The sequence below is a fragment of the Anomalospiza imberbis genome, chromosome 1 (assembly GCF_031753505.1).
Source record: "Anomalospiza imberbis isolate Cuckoo-Finch-1a 21T00152 chromosome 1, ASM3175350v1, whole genome shotgun sequence".
In the NCBI taxonomy this organism is placed as follows: Eukaryota; Metazoa; Chordata; class Aves; order Passeriformes; family Viduidae; genus Anomalospiza; species Anomalospiza imberbis.
Window position 1 is genome coordinate 136,101,935 of NC_089681.1, and position 6,520 is coordinate 136,108,454.

Here is a 6,520-nt window from a genome sequence, read left to right on the forward strand (position 1 = left end):
GCTAGGTCCAATTTTAGTCTCAGATTGGATAAGTTTTTTATATCTAAAGGATTTAGCAGCACTTAATCAAGGATTAATTGAATGTTTACCAAGTGACTCAATAGGATTTACTACAACCACAACAGCGACTTTATTACAGATCTGAGATGGCAATATTCATACTGTACTTGCTATAGGATAATAAAATCAATTCACACACATGCACCCAAGCACAAATATATATATACATAGCTATATAAAGATATACCCCTTAAAAATTCTTTTTGAAATATGCACATCAAATGCATTGTTATTTCTCAATGGGAGAGGGTTGAGCCTTTAGGAGTGGTTGGGAGTATCAGCCCAGGACCTGTCCTTGGCTTTCAGTGGCAATCTGAGTGTCGTAAACGTGAGAGTTGGTGAGCTCAGAGATATGTCCCACTCCAAGGGAGATGCTGGTAACAGCCCACTGCGCTTTGGGAATGCTCAAAGGGTGCCCCCTAGAACCACTGTTGATAGGCTCCCCAAAAAAATTTGCTTTAGTTATCAGATAATTTCCATCCTGGCCTCAATACAGGTCAATAATTACTGTAATATTCAAAAGTCCAGTCACAATGGCACCATTCCACTCAAGCTACAAATTGGGTACAAATCAGAATGACCCAAGGCTGGCATGGGGTGATGGATTATCTCTTTTTCCCCACTGTGGTCAGGCAGTAGGAGTACCTGGTATGATCAGTTCTGTCCCAACCTTAGCCCTGTAAGAGTTCCTGCTGCGGTCAATGGACACTTCTCACAACTCATTATACAAAAGCCGAGGCCTAATGAGAATTCCTGAGATCATTGAGTGGCCCCAAGGAGGGAGAAAGGGAATGAACCACCACATCTCAAACAGCTCAGCACAAGAGGAAGTACAACTATTAGTATTGACCTGAATGATGGGAACAGAATCATAGAATCATAAAATGTCCTGAGTTGGAAGGGACCTACAGTTGAAATGTAACTATGAAAAAGTCTTAGAATAACACCTGTATTCAGTAGTCATGCAGAACTAATAAATGGATGAAAATCCTGCATCTAAAAAAACCCCTAAAAAACTCCAATGAAGGGCACTTTAAAGATGACCAAAGGGTAGAATGGAGGTGAAATGTTCAGAGTATTTGTAAGCCACCTATCAGTAGCAGCTTTTGAATTATTGAAAAGGCCAGTGTGAGTAAAGAGCAAGATAAAGGAGAGTTTTGAATCCTTCATGGCATTTCTTGTGGCTGTGTAGCCTGGAGAACAGATAGCAGTAAATCTTGTCAATATGGATTGACACCTGATTGGAGTGGAGAAAAGAAAATAGAGCCAGACTCCCCCTCAGCAGTATCCAGTGACAATGAGCACAAATTAAAATTCAAGAAATTCTGTCCTTCTCTTTTAAAAATATCCTAACAGAGCACTGACCCAGCTGTTACTACCCCAGAATAAATGGGAGGGCAGGACTTCAAACAGACAAATACTGTTTAAAATGTAGGAGTAAAAGGACAGGAATAAATAGGCAAAGGAAGGATTTAGGAAACATTATAATGTACAGATCTATGAAAATGTTAGCTCATGGCTAATTGGTAACCATTAAAATAAACAGACTGTTAGAAAACATTAAAAACTCTCACAGAATAAACCAGAAACATCTTATTTTCAGCTCTAGGGGCACTAATTTTTTCTGTACTTTCTCTAGTTTAGTCTTCTCATCTGAAAAATGATACATCAGGAAAGCAACTGTACAGCAAAGTGAAAAGATGATAATTAAAGTTTTAATGGCTTCCATATGAGGAACGATTAAACAGATCATGATTCCTCTGGCTGGAAAATTAGAACTATGGGAGGAAATGTGGAGATCTACAAAATCATGTGTGGTATAGACTAAGCAAATAGACAGTTGCTCACAATTGTGCCTAATCTGAGAAGGGAAATCAAATGGAGGCAATAGGCAGGAAGAATAAAACAAAGATTTTTATGTAGTTAATTTGTGCAACTCTGCCACAGGAGGCTCTATGCATTCTTTTGGGTTAAAAATACCTGGATGAGAAATTACCTTCTATGAAGAGAAACACTGCTATTCTTTAAGAGAAATACAGCTATTATATATGAAGACACCATCACAATGGGCTCAAAAAGGCCTGGGTCAGAAGCTGCTCCAGTCTGCAGTAACATTCTTGGCAAGTGCTATTTCATGCTTGTTCTGTCTGTATGATATTGCTTAAGCAAAGCTACTGTCATTGGTGACAGATGGACTTTGCTCTGACCTGATAAAACTGTTGCCATAGTAGGCCCTGATTTGCCCCCATTTGAATTTGCATTTCTGTGTGCATTTCTTTCAACAATTGTTGTAGATTTAATACAAATTCATTTTTGTCTTACTTGGCAATCCCTGCCTTGATGTTATGTCTCTGTCATTTGCCCACCAGATCCTCTGATTTACCAGAATTGCTTCACACATTGTTGTGCAAAGAGCAGGATACTGATGGCAGAGGTTAGTCAATCCACCCTGTCCCACTCTCACAGCTAATCCTGCAGGCGCGTGGGAGCTAATGCTAGATGAGGTATGTCATCCCTTCGGAGGGGATTATGGATAAAATAGTCTCACAGAAGGGAAGGGGTTATTCCTTCCCTTCCCCCTTAACTTTAACCACATTAAGGACTGAAAGCAACTGGAGAAGGAGAAATAAGTTCTTTATTAAATGCAAAGTCACTCCATTCCATACTTCCCTGCCTTGAAATGATAATTTGAAGTATACCCTCTTTGAAAGAGTTCTTTCAGAACAGCTGCTTTCTGAGAAGGAACCCAAGTTGTTTTTCTTGTGAGAAATACAGACCTTGTTTAAGCAGGAAGGTACCGCACACAGATGCATGGCTACTTTGTCTCCTTTAGCAGGTTTACTGTATCCATAAAATCCATCTTTAGCTGTCCTCCAACCCAGGAAATCCAAAGAAAATCCTAGAGTGGCTTTTGAAAAACTGAGACACCAACATGGAAATAGTAAGATTTGGACATGTATTAGTTGTTTTTATTTCATTAAGACTAAGAGGAAACACTTCTATCAACTTGGTCTGTCAGATAATCTCTTATTTCCAGTTGAGGGGATTGATTTGTTCATGGATGACACCAAGCTGGGTGAGTGTTGTTGTGCTGGAGGGCAGGAAGTCTCTGTTGGGAGATCGGGACAGGCTGTGACATGGCCTCAAGCTGTGCCAGGGAATGTTTAGATTGGACATAATGAGAAATTTCTTCACAGAAAGGGTTGTTAAACAGTGGAATGGGCTGCCCGGGGAGGTGGTGGAGTCCCTGTCCCTGGAGGTGTTGAAGGAAGAAAGGACGTAGCACTCAGTGCCATGGTCTGCTTGACAAGGTGGCGATCACTCAAAGGCTGGATTCAATGATCGCTGTAATTACAGTGGAATTGCTTTCCACTGTAAGCAATTCTTTGATCTGAGTGGTAAATATATTATATATTGTGCTCCACTGGATACAACTACACTTGCTATGAAGAAAACAAATTCAGAGCACTCACAGTTCAGTATGTTCATGAAGTGCACATGAAGAGCAACCGTGGGAAAACTCTAACATCCAAACTTTGTTGTTCTTACTGTGTCCTTTGAAATGTGTTGTCTCACCCTTTTAATTGTTGATGTAGTAGATGATAGATTCGCTTCAAATAGCAAAGCTGTTTTCTTATTGTGTAAAGTGTAATCAATGTTTTGTAAGGAATCCGACATTTCTAAACAGTAATCAACTTTCTCATTGTTGTTTATGATTGCAATGTTTGCTTTAGAGATATTTAAAAAGTAGTATTTAGGTCTTCCAGTACTAAAAGCTGTCTTTGGTATAAGGTTCATTACACAATGCAGAAAGATAAATTGTTGGTTTTAAGATTACTGCTTGCATTACTTGGGATTAAACGATTAGCCATTTTATCTGAACAAAATTTTATGTAAGTAGGAGGTGGCTAGCCTTTGTCATCATTTTCCAGCAGAGAAGTAAGATGTGGTATCTCATAAGTTACACCTTGTATCTAGCAAAATAAAACTGCAAAGCATGCAATCAAGTTTTTCATATCATTTTCAGCAATCACAATATTCTAGCACAAAATCAGCAATCTACTCATGGTCATTATGCAAGTCTCAGGTAATGATCTTCAGAATATATGTTGGTTTCCTCTAAAAATAATGGCATATCATTCTCATACACAACCACGGCTCTTTGAGTAGCTGAAACAATATTTTTCTTGTTCTTCCCCAAATAGCCAATTTCTGTCACAGCCCCAATGCTTTTTTAAACTGTGTTGACTATAAGCAGTGTATTTTAATTGCCCAGGGCTAATGTGCTTATAGTCTTAAATCCGCCTTACTGTTCACAGAAACCAAGCAGACACTGAGAAGATCAACAGATGGGAATGCCCAGCTCTGGCTGCTGTTGGAAGTGGGGAGAGAAAGATAATTATGTAGTTTCTTCATAAAAATAGGCTGGATTCTTTACAAAAGGAGTGGTCAGACATAGCAGAGTCATTTATGTTGCAGTGTGGCCTCTAGATGAATCCTGCCCAGAGTTCTGGGACTGCTGCAGCACTTTCACTTCTTGCTTTTATTCAATGAAGGTGAAATCATATAGATGTGCTGAGTGCGTTTAAGGAAGTCACACAGAGAAGGAACCTCCCTTAATATGACACTTACAGTGACAGTTTTACAAACCTTGCAAATTACTTCATGAAGCAGCAAAAAAGAATGAGCGTTGCATATGTGTGTCATCTCTGCTGGGTGGGACTGCTGAGTTTAGCAATCATGCTTGTTTCACTGTGAATCATAACTCCTGACTCACTGCCACAACAACACATGGGTCAGTCTCACAATGTGGAAATGGGACAGCAGGATTAGTCTTTGCAGCAGTAAATTGCTGTCAACTTCTCTCTGAAGTGGTTGAGCTTCTCAGCTTCTGCTGCACATTGTGCATGATTGGCCTGAGAAAATCTTGGAGAGTGTCAATGAATTAAGGACTTTGTCACCTCAAGAGGTGCATGCTCCTGAGACTTGTATGTACCTAGACAGCCGAAACAGAACCTATACATTTCAAGGCCTGTTTTCACTTGTGATGACATAGAGAGACAGGAGGACAGCCATGCAGTTAAGGGGATACTCTCAGGTATCTCAGGTCTGAATTTCAGACCTCATGCTAAACAAAGCAGTGCTGGCAGCTTAGCTCCCTTGACCCATTGCTGTTTCTGCAGTCTTCTAATAGCAAATACCATTATCCCCATATTTAAGCTGTGGAAGTAAGGCAGATGGCTCAAGTGAACTTACCAAAGGCTCTCAGGTGTCTTTCAGACACAGAATGAGACTGAGGGAGCTCTTTGTTGTTTATTCCAGGTTGTCTCTCATGGTAACGGCTGATTATTACTGACACACTCATCTCTGTTGCCAAGGTTACTCTGCAGAAGGTTCAGCAGGAACAAACTGGATGGAGGTCCTCACCTTTACTTGCTCTCAGTGCCTGCGTAAGGGCACTGCACTATGCAACTGCTCTACAGTCTCTTGAGGGTACATGAAGTGCAATGGTCCTTTCATTACTGATCCCAGCCCTGAGGGAGTGACTATAAATAGTTTCCCATCTGTTTTCATGGTCAAAGACATAGCCAAGTCTGTAATACAGTGGACAGGGAATTGTAATGGTGAGAGTACACAATACCATCGCCAAGATGTCCTTCCTTCTTTGTCACATCCCTGAAGTAATCAAAAGCTCAGGAACACTGATTGCATACATTTGCACAAGCTGAGAGGGACCTGACATTTTTCTAGTCTGAGCCCTGTATCAAACCAGGAACCAGGCAGGCACATGCAAGACTGTAAAGCGTGAGGGGAAACTCTGAAGTGCAAAGGTGATGTCTGCCTGTCTCTGTCTCCCTAAAGCAATGACCTGCCTTGGAATAAGTTATGCTAGTTTTCCACCATCAGACTGCTTCCCTTAGCAGTGTATCTAGAATAAAAAAAAGTATATATGCCTAATTATTTATAAATATTATCTCCAGACAAATTGATCCACTCTATGCCATTCTGTCAGAAATGCAGAGATCACTGAGAAGAAATCAAGAGGAAACAGCACAGCATTAAAAAAAAAAAAAAGAAAATCTCCAGAGTTCTTCTAGGAAGACTGATTATCAGGCAGAGCTAACCTCACTGCTATGGCTTGACCCTGTCACATCTGAGGTCAGGATCAAATGGGACAATAAACGATAAAAAGAGAAACCCTCCCAGCCTTCTTCAAGGGATTGGCCTCAAGGAATTGGGCTAGTTGTTAGGAGTAAGCAAGGACTCCTGAAGAGTACTGAAAAGCGGGCAAGGAAAAGACAGGCACCCATGAATTACAGCAGGTTAGATGTCTCTCCCAGTTCAGAGATGGCTTCAATGAAGAAACTATACAAAAATTTGTTGAAAGATGTTCTGATCATTGTGCATCTTTCAATGAATAGAATAAATAATATTCTTGTTTTGAAGGATTGAGACACCT

At 40.4% G+C, this 6,520-nt stretch overlaps 1 long non-coding RNA gene across 1 annotated transcript; it reads left to right on the forward strand.

Annotated features, from left to right (window-relative positions):
• The first annotated feature begins 4,907 nt into the window (after nucleotides 1-4,907).
• LOC137462154 (uncharacterized) lies at nucleotides 4,908-5,635 on the forward strand. The gene is made up of 2 exons (XR_010993605.1): nucleotides 4,908-5,288; nucleotides 5,383-5,635. It is a non-coding gene; the product is annotated as an uncharacterized lncRNA (long non-coding RNA).
• The last annotated feature ends 885 nt before the right edge of the window (nucleotides 5,636-6,520 follow it).